A 17,041-nucleotide genomic window follows, 5' to 3' on the forward strand; every position below is an offset into this window, starting at 1 on the left:
ATATTACAAGTGGGCGCCATCATGGCCAGCTAATTTTTGTATTTTTAGTGGAGACGGGGTTTCACCATGTTGGCCAGGATGGTCTTGATCTCCTGACCTCGTGATCTGCCTGCCTCGGCCTCCTAAAGTGCTGGAATTACAGGCGTGAGCTGCCGCGCCTGGCTCCATACTCCATATTCTACGCTGAATAATAATGACTCTGTTGCTGATCCTCAGGCACAGACTAAAAGCCTTGCAGTCATCCTTGACTTCTCTCTTTCTCTCACACCCCACATTCAACTCATCAGCAAATCCTCCCCCTCTATACCTTCCAGGCATATTCCAGATCTGACCACAACGAACCACTTCCTACTGACCACTGCAACCACCTTGGCCCACTATGGTCAACTCAATCTCAGAGTTCCTGGAAGGAACTTACCTCGAATGCATTCTTTTACACCTAGAATGTTTTTCTGCCCTTCAGACTTCATCTTGTGCCCCTCACATCTTCAGAACAGAGGCACAGGCTTCTGCTTTTTAGCAGAGCAGTAAGAAGGCCTGTCCTAGGTAGAATTCCCCAAGAAACTGAGATGGAGCAGGGCCTCCCTCTTAGGGGCCTGAGAGCCCCCCACCCAAGTATGGAAATAAAAGAATATCTTTAATTCTTCCTAGAAAAGATCCAAGCACATCGCTAGCCCTGAGAAGTAAATAAGCAACTTCATAAGAAACAGGGTACTCTAAAACAACAGCCAAGGAAGCTAGAATTATGGGACATTTGGTTCCCCTAGAGAAACTAAAGATAACATTTTAACCCATGTCTCCAAGTTGTTTTCCAGAAACCCAAACAGACTCTCACCAAACAGATTTGCAGGCAAATGGACCTCCGCTAAGGGAAACTGAAGCCTGAACCCCGACCACCTTTCTTTGTTCTATATTTCTTCCTGAGGGGCCTGGAGGAAGTCACGCCCACAGGCCAGAGCGTACATTCTTTTCTGCTGTACCCAATGTTTAAACAGAGCCTGTCTTCCTTAACCAATTGCAAATCAAAAAAGCTTTGAATCTACCCATGACTTCTAAGGCCTTGCTTCAAGATATCCTGCCGTTTTAGGCCTGATAAAAGAAAAACTGTAGTCAGATTAAATTTAAAGGAGTTTAATTGAGCAATGAATGATTCACGAATTGGGTGGCCCCCAGAATCACAGCAGATTCACAGAGACTCCTGCACAGCCACATGGTGGAAGGAGATTTACAGACCAAAAAAAAAAAAAAAAAACGGTACTGATGTACAGAAATTGGACATGGGGTGCAGAACAGCTGGATTGGTTACAGCTCAGTGTTTGCCTTATTTGAACACAATGTGAACACTCAGCAGCGTGAGTGGTGGAGGCACAGCCGCTGGGATTGGCCAAAACTCAGCTATTGTTACAGGTGCATACTCCTAACTTAGGTTTTCAATATTGTCCACATATTAAACTAGGTTGCAGTTCATCCACAAGGACCCAACTACAGAAGGACGGAGTCCTTCTCAGGCCATATTTAGTTCACTTTAACAGGCTAAAACCAATGTGTAATCTGCATGCATTGATTTACAATTTTGTCTGTAATTTCTGCTTTCCTGAAATTTACCCCTGCCTTTATTGCGGTGGCGCAATATCGGCTCACTGCAACCTCCACCTCCCGGGTTCAAGCGATTCTCCTGCCTCAGGCTCCTGAGTAGCTGGGATTACAGGCACCTGCCACCACACCTGGCTAATTTTTGTATTTTTTAGTAAAGACAGGGTTTCGCCATGTTGGCCAGGATGGTCTCAAACTCCTGACCTCAGGTGATCCACCTGCCTCAGTCTCCCAAAGTGCTGGGATTACAGGTATGAGCCACCACACCTGGTCGCATTTTTCCAGAGTCTTAAAAAGACATTTGCACAAAACTAGAGAGACCATTAGCCTCAGGAGAAGTTTTCTCCCTTTTCTCCCAAAAAAATCCCTTGCTGCATTTTCCATCTTCCTACTGCAGTGGCTCCCCACCCTGGTACACTAATACCCTCTTCCCACAAACACTCTCAGTCACCTGACTTGCTGCACATGTCACACTAGTAGGGGGAAAGAAGTTAGTAAATTAAACAGCTTCCATCTGCCAGGTCAGTTTTGTCTTTGCAAAATCCCCCATACTGCCCCTTCCATCCCTGCACCCACACAGAGAACCTCCACCAGCCAAGTCACAGCATTGACTTCTGTGACATTGCAGTCCCCAGGCCAGTCAGGAAAACCACTTTAAAGACTGGGGTGACTCTGCTTCAGTTGGAGTCGACAGTGGATGAACCCTCACTCTGTGCCAGGCCCCACCTTAGCATGAGTCATGTCAGTTCCACCAAACTGAGCAGGACACAGCCCTCACTCTTCAGAAACTCCTAGAGTTTACTGGGAGAGATCACAAACCACATTCGCTCACACAAATACGCACACACCAAAAAGATACAAGAAAAGTATAAAGTGCTAGGGGAATTTAGAGGTGAGAAGTCACATTTAATTGGAGAGAAGCTTCATCTGTAAGATAGACCTGTATCTTTGTAACCTCTATATAAATAGAAGACAATATTTATGAAACATAATCATTTTTTTAAAAATTGAATTGCCCACATTGATTATGCCAGTTGCACCTTTCCTAATGAGGAAATGTACTCAAATTTCCCAAAGTTTATATGAACTATGTATGGACTTCACTTCCTAGCTGAGACACTTCAGCCAGTGTTTGATAAGACTCACAAGGGACATGGGGTCCTAACTACAAGCCATCAGGGAATGCATTGACTACGTCCTAGTTCTTATTTTTATAAACACATAGAATTTTTAACATTCCAAGTACTATTCTAAGCACTTTGGAAATATTTAGTCACTTAATCATCATAGGCACCCAAGAGGTACGTTCCATCACTATTCCCATCTTACATATGATAAAACTGAGGCGCAGGTCAATTATATAACTTACCCAAAGTCATATAGCCAATACAAGGTGAGGCTGGGATTCGAACTCATGCAATCTGTGTTCTTAACCACTAAACTGCTTGTTGACTTGATTACAACAGTCCTCTAGGTTTGATCTATGGTGGAAGATGATTTGGCATCCATCTCTCATGTTTCTGCATATCTTTGAGCAGAGGCATGACTCCCTTTGTTCCTATTATCTCAGGAATGTTTGAACAGTGAAGAGCCTTTAGAAGACAGAGATATTGTCTCTGCTGGACCAAAGGGCAGACATACTTACTGCCCATTATAAAAGATTCAGACTCCCTGAGCTCAGGGTTCCTCTCCTATAATGTAACTAACAAGTGACATGTGGCCTTCTTTGCATCACTCTGTGAGAACTGGGGCTCAGGGAACTGGCACAACTGCTGACACTCTGGCTAATACTATAGCTGTAAATGATAAAAATCCTTTGTCTCTGATTCCAAGAGTCTCCCGTCTTCTGCCAGCAGTCATGAAACTGTAGTAGGTGAACTTGTTAGCTTGCAAGTAGTGTAAAATTGCAGACCCTTCACAGTTCTTGACAACCTATATCTCCAGTACGAACATAGATTTGCTTCATAGAAAACTTTCTAGAGGAGGCATTGTTTAAGCCATGTCTTAAGTGACGAAGGGGAAGGATTTCCTGGCAGGAGAATGGCATGTAAAGTCAGGAAATAGGAGTGTGCATGATACTGCAGCAAGGGACTAGGCCTTGTGGCTCCAAGTTCCAGGCTATCCAGTAAGTTCTCCACTGGGGAATAAGCCTGTTTTTAGATAAATCTCCTTCCATGGCTCCCAGCTTCTCTTTAGAATACACAGCATGGTTTCATTTTTTTCACTTTCTCAAATTGGCCACCCATGAGCTAAGACAGCACATGCTATAATTTTCATTCTTCCTCAATTATCTCTGATTGCCTTTCCCCTGGGTATCAGGCTTGCTAAAGATGAACATCTAGGTTCTAGCAAGAGCTAACGAAGTCTGTGACAACTTAGGGTCAGGGAGGGTGTCCTGTTCAGTAGGAGCACCAAGGCCTTCTCTGCGCACCAAAGATATGCCGCCATTAGACCGATGTTTGTGCCCTGAGTTACAAATTTTACCCTAAACAACTGTTGCAGTAAGACATCTTGGGCTTAATTGATGTCAACTGCAACCTTGGCTTCCTGGACTTAAGCAATCCTCCCATCTCGACCTCTCAAGTAGCCGGGACTACAGGTAAATACCACCATGCCCAGCTAATTTTTGTATTTTTTGTAGAGATAGGGTCTCACTATGTTGCCCAGGCTGGTCTTGAATTCCTGGGCTCAAGCAATCCACCCACTTTGGCCTCCCAAAGTGCTGAGATTACTCTTAATGGGAATGTTATATCCAACCTGATATTATATCCAAGCTGAGTGTATAAAAAAAATCCTAACGATTAAAATGGAGGACTTAGTTTTTACTCCAGCAATATGCTTATGTCTGAGGCAAAGCCTAAGAACAGGTGTCTTAGTCTGTTTTGTGCTGCTATAACACAAATATGACAGCCCGGGTAATTTATAATAAAAATTATCACCCTCCCAGTTCTGTCGTATCTGCAGAAGTTTATTTGGCTTATAGTTCTGGAAGGTAGGAAGTTGAAGATCAAGGGACCCACATCTGGCAAGGGTCTTTATGCTGTGTTATGCCAAGGCAAAAAGTGAAAAGGTGAGAGAGACAGATCAAACTCACAGCCTCAAGCCCTTTTATAATCAGCACTAATCCATTCATGAGGGTAACAGCCCTTGTAACCTAAACACTTCCCATTGGGCCCCACCTCCCAACATTGTTGCTTTGGAATTAAGTTTCCAAGACATGCTTTTTAGGGAACACATTCAAACCACAGCGCAGAGATTCAGATGCAATAGCTTAATTCTACTGGGAAAACCCTAGGAGCCAGTGTAGTGTACATACCTCTGAGTCCTGACCCCTGGGAGTGAAGGGGTGCAGTACTTGTGTATCAATTCTTGTCAGTGTTTGGTCGAAGGCTGCTAATTCTTTTTTGTTTCTATTCTTTTTGTTGTTTATTTTTTATTTATTTTTTTGAGATGGAATCTCGCTCTGTCGCCCACGCTGGAGTGCAGTGGCGCAATTTTGGCTCACCACAAACTCCGCCTCCTGGGTTCAAGTGATTCTCCTGCTCAGCCTCCTGCATAGCTGGAACTACAGGCGTCCACCACCACACCCGGCTGATTTTTACATTTTTAGTAGAGATGGGGTTTCACCATGTTGGCCAGGCTGGTCTCAAACTCCTGACCCCAGATGATCTGCCTGCCTCGGCCTTCCAAAATGTTGGGATTACAGGCATGAGCCACTGTGCCCGGCCTGAAGGCTGTTAATTCACCAACACTTCTGCTTCCTGGGCAAGAGAGAAGACTAGTGGGTGGAAGTAAGCCAGCACCCACCCAAGTGGTGAGGCCAGAGGGACGTGGGGAGGACACTGCTCTACACTGAAAGGCTTCTGCTGCCAAGCAAGGGCCACTGGGCCAAGCACACACACTCACCCTCTCCTAGAAAAGAAAGTCATAAAAAAAAAAAAAAAAAAAGCAACACTTTAAAATTGTATCTTATAACAGAATGACTAAAAACTCAGGGCTCAAAGTTGTGTTTTAAAAAAGTTTTCTGGAAAGATCTTTACTATATAAGCTGTGAATAAGAGAGATGTCTCTGGCTGCCCCTCTGCCAAAAAGCAGTTGCTTGAGCAGCATGCCCAACTGTGGAGGCAGAAGAGGGAGGTGCTGGAGAAGCCATCTCCCTTGTTCTGCCAGTAGCTGGTCCTCTGCTGCCTTTCACTTGTGTCCAACATGGGCACAGGCCACGGGAGTGATTATCCTTCAACCAAGAGGCAGCTGGCCCCTGAAAGACTGTGGGTGGGGTGAGGAGCTGTATCATCCATACATAAGGTCACTCCCCTGGTCTGAACCGTGACACACAGTAGTCATGCCCTGCAGAGAGAGCAGACCCTGAATGAGCAAGTCAGGGCATGCAACTTGGCCTTCATGGCTGCCTCCAGGATTTCTTTAAAAGGATCTAGATCCAGGCTGGCGCGGTGGCTCATGCCTGTAAGCCCAACACTTTGGGAGGCTGAGGTGGGCAGATCACTTGAGGTCAGGAGTTCGAGACCAACCTGACCAACATGACAAAACTCCATCTCTACTAAAAATACAAAAATTAGCTGGGTGTGGTGGTGTGCACCTGTAGTCCTAGCTACTAGGGAGGCTGGGGCAGGAGAATCATTTGGACCCTGAAGACGAAGGTTGCAGTAAGCCGAGATCACACCACTGCACTCCAGCCTGGGTGACAGTGTGAGACTCTGTCTCAAAAATAAAAATAAATAAATAAAAAGGTCTAGGTCTAGACTTGGGGAGGGGATTCCTGAGGCAGGGGGAGTTCGTGCCTAAGTGGGTACAACGTGTTCAGTGAAGTTGCTTGAATATCCCTCACCTTTTCCCGTACACAAATAGGGCAAGCATCAGCCAAAGATAATTTGCAGGGGCAGGGGGCAGGGAGCAAAAGGGAAACATCGAGTCAACCTGTGGCCTTCAGAACCTCACCTTTGTGAGAGGAGGGCTCCACAAGGTCATCACCATCCCTTGCCTGCTCAGGGCTGTCAGCAGAGGTCTGCAGGCACCACAGCAGCAAGGGCCTTCCTCCCCAGCTGACCACCCTTGTACTACCTGCTTCGTGATTTGGCCATATGTAGCACCACCACCTGAACAATGGATGATTAAATACTCTTCTTCAAACTCAGTCCTCTCTATACACACATACATGTATTAACAAAGGAAATCTGACCTCATTACCATCAATGAAAATGCAATCTCACTGGCTACCTATGAAAACTAAACAATGTTATTAAATTCTAGCCAGATATTCTTGCCCACCATCAGCTCGAGTTCCAAGGGCTGCTCTTGCTCTCTGTTGAAAGAGGACACATGGCTCGCTCTTTGATTCATCGGAAGGACTGAAACAGAACTGAGAAGAGAATGTCTTTCTCAGTCTATGCGATATTGTTATTTAATGCCCTGCCAGTGCTTCTGACCTAGCTCTGGGAGACACCAGCCTCCTTCTAACATTCTGGGTTTCGCTGGCTCACCGCATACTCCTCCACATTGCTGGCAGGGATTCCAAATGCCTAGAAAATTTGCAGCGGAAGTAGGTCAGCACCCAGAGCTGAGGCTCTGCCAATGCCCCAGGGGGTGGTAAGCAGACACTGGTTTCCAAAGGACACTGAAGAGAGAGGTTTCCAGTCTCCTTCCCCAGGGAGGAAAGGAGGAGAGAGCCACCAGAGAAAGGAAACCAGAATGGAAGAGAAAGAGGGTAAGAAGGGACACAGAGTGAGCAAGACAGGATGATGGAGAGGAGAGCACAGAGCACTCACCACCGCCCCCTCCATGGAAAAGCTGCAGTAAATGTCATTCACTAGCAGGAACTTTCCTCTCATTAAAGCAGTTCAACCCTATTGAACACAGAGCCTTCCTGTCTGCTAATTACTGCAGTACTGGCTGCTGTGGGATCCCATCAATGCAGCCATTTGGACTCACAATTTAACCTGCAAAAAACGATTCACTCTTAATTAAAACCAAGCTGACCTTTTGGAAGGCTTATTTCTGGAAGAAAAGAACTGACTTTTTAAGATTAGTAAATCCTAATAAGTTCCATAACCACAAGACCAGTGGGCACGTGCACTTGAATATCTGATAGCATCCCCCATAAGAATGTTATACAAACCCATGTCACATCTTTTGGAGCCTGGAACATGAGATGAACAGATGGGAGATGACTCTACAGAGGGCATCTCAATGGGCACCCCCATTGACTTGAGAAATGGAGCTAGCCCTTGTGGGCAGAGGGCCATGGCAATTGGTTTTTGTCCCAAGAACCCATAGGAAACACTGCAATGCAAGATGTTGAATTGAGGTTGGGGTGGGGCTGATGTTGTAACCACAGAGAGAACTTAGGGTGCAGGGCTGTCAGTAGTGCTTGGAATCTACGCCCACACCGATGGGGTTCTGCTTTATATATTTGTAACAATGCACCAAATTTCCAGAGAAAAAAGATAGTTTGAACTTATGGAAATCCAAGACTCATCTTCGCCTTTGAGCTACAACTGGCAAAAGGCAGGAGACAGGCAAAAATGGAAACCAAAATGTCCTGGAGATATGAGTGGAATTAAGGGTTTTATGTTCAGTGTATTTGACCAGAGATCAGAAGGATTTCTGGCTTCAAATCTGCTTGAAATGGAGAACAACAATGCCTTCTCAGTGTAGATTGATTTATTGTTTTCTCGCGTTAAATTTGATGCTCACAATAATTTGGTAGAGCAGATACCTGAGATAGCAGGTATTATTGTCCTCATTTGACCAATAAGCCTCCAAAGACTTACTCTATGTGGGGCCACCATTCTAATTCTACTACCTGCTGGCTGTGTGACCTTAGACAGGTTACTTAACCTCCTCCATGCCTCAGTTTCTTCATCTGTTAAATAGGAATAAGATAGTACTTATTTTACAGAGTTGGAGCAAGGATTAAATGAAATAATATATGTAAAGTGTTTAGAGATGTTTTGCTATTTATTTATTTTTTTTTTTTTTTTTTTTTTTTTTTTTTTTGAGACGGAGTCTTGCTCTGCCGCCCAGGCTGGAGTGCAGTGGCCGGCTCTCAGCTCACTGCAAGCTCCGCCTCCCGGGTTCATGCCATTCTCCTGTCTCAGCCTCCCGAGTAGCTGGGACTACAGGCGCCCGCCTCGTCGCCCGGCTAGTTTTTTGTATTTTTTAGTAGAGACGGGGTTTCGCCGTATTAGCCAGGATGGTCTCGATCTCCTGACCTCGTGATCCGCCCGTCTCGGCCTCCCAAAGTGCTGGGATTACAGGCTTGAGCCACCGCGCCCGGCCTGTTTTGCTATTTAATAAGCTTTCAATGAATGTTAGTTTTTATTGACTACGTTGTCAGACCTGAGATTTTAATCCAGATCTTCTCACACCCGGACAGATCACTGATGAAGAGCAAGAACATTACAGTCTAGCAGATCAGTATGCAAACCTCAATTGCACAACCTAACTTTAAGATTCAGTTTCCTCATCTGTAAAATGGGAAAGTGATTGTAATACCCATTGCATACTTGCTGGGAAGACTGTACGTGCTCAACACTTGGTAGTTGTTTTCCTCATCTTTATCGTTCTTTGTTTTCTACTTGCTCACAGAGACACTGACAAAACAAACTAGACAGGTAAGAGCACTGCATGATCTGAAGACTCTACAGAATTGTGAGATTACATGATACAGTTATCCTACAGTACAGCAACTTTTAAGTAGGTCATTTAGCAATGTCCTGCTAAAGATGGAAGGCTGGACCTACTCATCCACTTTTGCTCCCCTCTGAAATCTCACTAATGACACTAAAGATATTTTTAAAACTTTATAAACTCACAAGGACAAAGAGAAAGCAGAGGAAACATTAGGAACAAAATGTTGAAAGTTGCGAACCAGAGGGGCAAGGATGATTGACACCAAAAATCAAGAAATCCTAATTCTAATCAGCACGGAGAAAACCAAGAAGCAACCTCCAAAGGCCTTGAAATTGTCAGCCCAGATACTTGGAGGAGTGGGCATGAAAGTGAGGCTAAACAGAAGATGCTCTAGAAAGAGTCACACTCTTAGATGCCATCCCCTGCTCAGCCTGACCAGGTGACTCATCTCTCAGCACTGGCAAAAGACTGAAGGATTTCTTTTCTGGAAAGGAACATCAGCTATAGTTGAAGATGGAAATATTGTGCTGAAAAAAAAAAAAGGAGATTAAATGAACATTTATCTGTCAATGCCTCTCAAGGACACTTCTAGAACTGTACTATGGAATGTAGTGCCACTAGCCATAAAATGAAATAAAATTTTAAATTCAGCCTGCACTCATACTAACCACATTTAAAGTGCTCAATAGCCATATGGAACATGCAGATCTAGAACATTCTCATCATCACAGAAAGGTCTATTGGCCAGCGATCAGATTCCTTGCATGAAGGATCTGATCAGCCCAAGAGGAAAGACTCAAAAATACTGACAGTGGTGGTTTCCCAAACAAAGTGGCCAAAATGTTTAAACTTCTAAAATCAATAGCCTTCAATCAGCTTATTTGAACCCTTCTTTGAATTGAAACCAAGTACCCTCAGCTAGATGAAGAAAGCCTCTATCATGAGAGTAGAATCCAAAACAAACAGAACAAAATAATCTGAAGAAACAAACAAAGCAGGAAGAATAAATCTTCAAGAGAATGGTTATTGGCCAGGCTTGGTAGCTCACACTTGTTATCCCAGCACTTTGGGAGGCCAAGGTGGGCAGGTCACCTGAGGTCAGGAGTTTGAGACTAGCCTGGCCAACATGATGAAACCCTGTCTCTATTAAAAATACAAAAATTAGTTGGACGTGGTGGCGCACACCTGTAATCCTAGTTACTCGTGAGGCTGAGGCAGGACAATTGCTTGAAACTGGGAAGTGGAGGTTGCAGTGAGCCGAGATCGTGCCATTGCACTCCAGCCTGGGTGGTAAGATGGAAACTCCATCTCAACAACAACAACAAAAAAGAATGGTTATTGACATCTTTAGAGAGTTCAGAGATGTGAGATGTTGTAACTGTAAACAGGAATGGATTATCATAACAAAAAATTTCAGAGACATTTTTTAAAGAGATCTTAGAAATTTTAAAATGATAGCAGAAAAGAAATACTCAATAGAAGAATTAGAAGACAAGATTGGGGGGAAAGAAAAAAAAAGCCCAGGAAGTAAACAAAAAGATAACTAGAGAAGAGGAAAAATGAATAAGTTGTCCTAGTCTTTGTACTTCCTTCACCTTTTCACTATGAAATGTCAGAAACATGAGTTCAGTTTCTGGGGCCAGCTCCCAGCCATAGAGAGGAATTACTCATGGTCTCGGACCCAGGAGTGCTGGATTCTGTGTGTAGTAAATTCATGATCCCTTTTCTTTCTTTTGCGTCCTCCTCTCTCTAGCTTGCCCTGAACCCTCCACCTTGCTTCTTTGATTAGTAGTCAAACACAGCACTACAGAACCTTTTTTTTTCTGAAAGTCAAAACAGAGAAGTCGTTTTCAAAAAATATGGAGGCCAAAGGAAATTTGGGGTGAGAGTTTAGCACAACTGCCTCACTTCACCAATGGTGTGAGCCTGCCTGTCTTCTCACCTGACTGCTGCTCTTAGAGGTCTTCATGCTGACTTTGCCCTCTCCCGCATCCTTACTGCCTGGCACTGCCTCTCTGGAAGCACAGTCATCACAGGTGCAACTATCAATCCTGCAAGTTTTTCAGGATAGAGAAAAATGGCCAGGATATGTAAGTGTCAATGAGTTTGGAGACAAAAGAGAAGAAAATGAAATCAAAATGTAAAAGGAAGCTAAAAGTTAAAAGGAAAGGGAAAAGGTTACATTAATAGTAGTTGGTATTTTCTTTTTTACTTTTTATTATACAAAATTTAAAACATATGCCAAATAATAGTTTAATGAATACCCACATTTAAATTATCCAGATCCAACAATATCAAGTCATAGTTAATAGTAGTTTTGAAATAATAATCATAATATATTGAATGCTCGCCATGTGCGACATCTGTTCTAAGTATAATGTACAGATTGTGATAGATTAAAAGTTTTAAAAGTTCTTTGCCACGATTCCTATCAAGAGGTTGGCTCTAAATCAGCTCCCACATCAGCTCTGGCCTGGTCTGTAAGATGCTTTGACCAACAGAATGCAGCAAAAGAGACACTGTGCAACTTCAGGGCCAGGGCTTGAGAAGCTCTGGTGGGGAGTTTGCTGTATCAACTTGACTTGGCTACAGAACCCAGTTATTCAGTCACACGCTAACTGGGTGTTGCTGTGAAGATCCATTATCAGTTGACTTTAAGTAAGGAAGAGTATCCTAATAATTTGGGTGGACCTGATCTACTCAGTTGAAAGGTCTTAAGAGCAGGACTGAGGCTTCCCTAAAAAAGAAAAATTTTGCCTGTGGAGATTAGATTCACTGCATGCCCAGGAGTTTCCAGCCTGCCCTTCCTGATTGCCTGCCTTACATAGTTTAAACATGCCTAGTCAGCTCCCGCAATCATGTAAGCCAATTCTTGCAATAAATCTCTTAATGAATATCTCCTACTGGTTGTTCTGTTTCTCTGGTGTAACCCTGACTGATATCAAATTTTTGTACTTGTAAGTGGTACCGTAATAAATACCTAAAAATGTAGAAGTTGCTTTGGAATTCAGTAGTAGGCATAGGGTAGAAAAATTGTAAGAAGCGTGATAGAGAAAGCCTAGATTGTCTTGAGCAGACTGTTAGTAGAAATATGCATGTTGACTGGGTGCAGTGGCTCATGCCTGTAATCCGAGGACTTTGGGAGGCTGAGGCAGGTGGATCACCTGAGGTCAGGAGTTCAAGACCAGCCTGGCCAACGTGGTGAAACCCCATCTCTACTAAAAATACAAAAATTAGCCCGGCGTGGTGACAGGCGCCTGTAATCTCAGCTGCTTGGGAGGCTGAGGTGGGAGAATCCCTTAGAACCCAGGAGGGGGAGGTTGCAGTGAGCTGATATCATGCGGTTGCACTCCAGCCTGGGCCAACAACGAGACTCCGTCTAAAAAAAAAAAAAGAAGAAGAAGAAATACGGATGTTAACAGCTCTGCTAATAGGGACTCAGAAGGAAATGAGGAGCTGAGTAGAGAAAACATATAGTATCTGAAAATATTTAAATGATCATAAGCATACTATTGGTCGAAATGTGGGTATTAAAGGTGTTGCTGGTGAAGGTTCAGGAAAAAATGAGAAACATGCTATATTGAAAACTGGAAAAATGGCGATCCTTGTTCCATAGTGACAGAAGGCTTAGCAGAATTATGCTCTATAGTTACGTAGAAAGCAGAACTTGTAGCAATGAACTGAGATATTTAGCGGAGGAAATTTCTAAGCAGTGTTGAAAGTAGGGCCTGGTTTCTTCTTGCTGCTTATAGTAAAATGAGAGTGGAAAAAATATAGATTAAGGGAAGAAGTGTTAAACAAAAGAAGTGAGGATTGATGATTTGCAATATTCCCAGCCTATACAAATTGCCAGAGGCACTAAAATTAGGAAATTTGTTGTCAGGAAAAAGTGCTCTGGAGAGAAAACCAAGGATGTGGCTGCACGGCCTTTCCACTTGTGTCTTGAAGAATCAAAAGTTCAGATTATTTAGTTATACAGAAGCGTTAGACCTTTGACTTGAGGAGGTAAGGCATGTGAGTCATTGATTCCCTCAGCCATCTCAGCAGAAGCCAGGAATAGTGATGGGATTATCCAGGAAGGATCTGTGGAAGAGCCTCTTGCCCAAAGAAGTATATTCCCAAGACATACACAGTAGACTCAGAAGGTTCTGAAGAATGTATACCAGCATAAACACCACCAACTTGAACTGGAAGGGAAAAAATGGAGGAAGACAAAAATGAAAGAAGGCTATCTGACTCCCAAAATTCTAAAGGAATTTGATAATATAATAGATATATATAATGGTTATATGATAGCATAGGAGAGAGACAGAGAAGTCAAGAACGACTTAAAGGCTTTTGACCCAAACAACTGCAAGGATGGAGGTGCCAAAAACCATAATGGGAATGTTGAGAAATATGCTTTCTTATGGTAATATCAAGAGCTCAAAAACATAGGAATAAATATTTACAATTTTGAATGAGATAACAGTTTCTTAGTTATGACACCAAAAGCACAAGCAACAAAAGAAAAAAATTACTTAAACTATATTTCAAATTAAAAATGTCTGTGCTAGCAAAAGAAACTACCATCAGAGTGAACAGGCAACCTACAGAATGGGAGGAAATTTTTGCAATCTACTCAGCTGACAAAGGGCTAATATCCAGAATCTACAAAGAACTCAAACAAATTTACAAGAAAAAAACAAACAACCCCATCAAAAAGTGGGCAAAGGATATGAACAGACATTTCTCAAAAGAAGACATTCATACAGCCAACAGACACATGAAAAAATGCTCATCATCATGGCCATCAGAGAAATGCAAATCAAAACCACAATGAGATACCATCTCACACCAGTTAGAATGGCAATCATTAAAAAGTCAGGAAACAACAGGTGCTGGAGAGGATGTGGAAAAATAGGAACAGTTTTACACTGTTGGTGGGATTGTAAACTAGTTCAACCATTATGGAAAACAGTATGGCGATTCCTCAAGGATCTAGAACTAGATGTACCATATGACCCAGCCATCCCACTACTGGGTATATACCCAAAGGATTATAAATCATGCTGCTATAAAGACACATGCACACGTATGTTTATTGTGGCACTATTCACAATAGCAAAGACTTGGAATCAACCCAAATGTCCATCTGTGACAGACTGGATTAAGAAAATGTGGCACATATACACCATGGAATATTATGCAGCCATAAAAAAGGATGAGTTTGTGTCCTTTGTAGGGACATGGATGCAGCTGGAAACCATCATTCTTATCAAACTATCACAAGAACAGAAAACCAAACACCGCATGTTCTCACTCATAGGTGGGAACTGAACAATGAGATCACTTGGACTCGGGAAGGGGAACATCACACATCGGGGCCTATCATGGGGATGGGGGAGGGGGGAGGGATTGCACTGGGAGTTATACCTGATATAAATGACGAATTAATGGGTGCTGACGAGTTGATGGGTGCAGCACACCAACATGGCACAGTATACATATGTAACAAACCTGCACGTTATACACATGTACCCTAGAACTTAAAGTATAAAAAAAAAAAAAAAATGATAGAGCAGAGGGAAGGATAAAGGGTGAAAAAAGGAATACAAATGTATTACCACTAAACTGTACACTTAAAAATGGTAAAGATGGTAAATTTTATATGTATATTTTATCTCAAAAAAAGTGAAAAATATAGTGTATGGTTGTGGTCTCTGCAAATGTAAAATGATTTAATAATAAAGATTCACTTTATATGCTAAAAAAAAAAAAAATGTCTGTGCTTCAAAGAACATCACCAAGGAAGTAAAAAGAAAAACCACAGAGCTGGGAGGAGGGGAATAATTTGCAAATCATATATCTGGTAATGGACTCCATTGTAAAATATGCAAAGAACTCTTACAACTCAATAGTAAAAGATAACCGAATTTAAAAATGGGCAAAGGATTTGAATAGACATTTCTTCAAAGAAAATACGCATCACATGAAAAGATGCTCAGCTTCATTGACCGCCAGGGAAATGCAAAGCCCACAATGAGATACTACTTTCTACCAACTAGGTTGGCTATAATAAAAAAGGACAGAAAGTAACAACTGTCAAGAACGTAGAGAAATCAGAACCTGCACACACTCCTGACAGGAGTGTAAAATGGTGAAGCCTCTTTGAAAATCAGTCTGGTAATTCCTTAAGAGTTTACACATAGAGTTACCAGGTGACTCAGCAATCTCACTCCTAGGTATATGCCTAAGAGAAATCAAAACATATGTCCACACAAAGACTGGTACATGAATATTCATAGCAGCACTAATAACAATAGTCAAGAAGTATAAAGGAACCGAATAGTCATCGACTGATGAATGGATAAATAAAATGTGGTATATCCATACCATGGGATATTATTTGACAATAAAAGGGAATGAAATACTGAATCATGGTACAACATGAATGAATCTTGAAAATATTATGCTAGATTTAAAAAGCCAGGCCCAAAAGATTATATATTGTGTGATTCCATTTACATAGAAATGGCTAGGACAGACAACTTTCTTTTTTTTTTTTTTTGAGACAGAGTCTCACTCTGTCACCCAGGCTGGAGTGCAGTGGTGCAATCTCGGTTCACTGCAACCTCTCCCTCCTAGGTTCTAAGGAATTCTCCTGCCTCAGCCTCCCAAGTAGCTGGGATTACAGGCTCATACCACCACGCCCGGCTAATTTTGTATTTTTAGTAGAGACGAGGTTTCACCATGTTGGCCAGGCTAATCTCTAACTCCTGACCTCAGGTGATCCACCCCCCTCAGCCTTCCAAAATGCTGGGATTACAAGCGTGAGCCACTCCGCCCAGCCAGAACAGACAAATGTATAGATACAGAAAATAGATTACTAGTATCCTAAGGCTGGGGAGAGAGTGAAATGGAGAATAACAGCTAACAAGAATAGATTTCCTTCTGGGGTGACATAAATGTTCCAAAATTGATTGTGCTGATGGTTGTACAACTCTGTGAATGTACTAAAACCACTGGGTTTTATACTTTAAATGGGTGAATTGTATGGTATGTGAATTATATCTCAATAAAGCCATACCAAAGGGGGAAAAAGGAAAGAATAAGAAAGCATGCCTGAGGTCCGCTCTGTGTTCAGCCCTGCTGGGCAATGAACTTCAAATACACCACACATCTCCCTATTTCATAGTTTGAGGGATTAGGAGGGCCTGTGGTTCTAGTAAGGGTAGACTGCCCAGGACACCCAAGGTCAGTCTCAGGTGGTGCCATCCCAACTGCAGACACCAGGCTATGCCTGCTTGCCCTTGGTAGGAAAAAAATAAATAAATAAAAAGGCTGATAAAACTACTCAGCGCAACTATATGTTACTTTTGTGAAAAATTAAAGATAAATTTGTTTAGCCTAAACTCTTTAATCTCAAGGGACAATTTTAAGGGCAGATCTGTGAACCCAGAGAGTGGAGTGTTGAGGCACAAAGGGTTATTTGTAGGCTTTGAAACCTAACCTAGTTCACCTGGTTGGATTTCAAAATAGATTGGAACTGATGATTCCTTTTTTCCTTCCATTTTCCCTCTTTTTGATCAGAAATCTCGATAGCCGTTATTCATTTCCTGTGCCAACATTGTACTCGAGGAGTAGATAACTTGTTTTTTCGTTTTGCAGGTCCACAGGTAGGGGGGAATGCTGCCCCAGGACGGGTAATACTTGGAATCTCACCAATACCTGAGTTAGACATTTAGAGGATGAGATGTGAGACTTTTGAGCTGATAAGATTTAGCTGAGATTTTGGACTTTAAGTTGATGCTGTAAT

This window comes from Trachypithecus francoisi, unplaced genomic scaffold (assembly GCF_009764315.1).
Source record: "Trachypithecus francoisi isolate TF-2019V2 unplaced genomic scaffold, Tfra_2.0 Lachesis_group16, whole genome shotgun sequence".
In the NCBI taxonomy this organism is placed as follows: Eukaryota; Metazoa; Chordata; class Mammalia; order Primates; family Cercopithecidae; genus Trachypithecus; species Trachypithecus francoisi.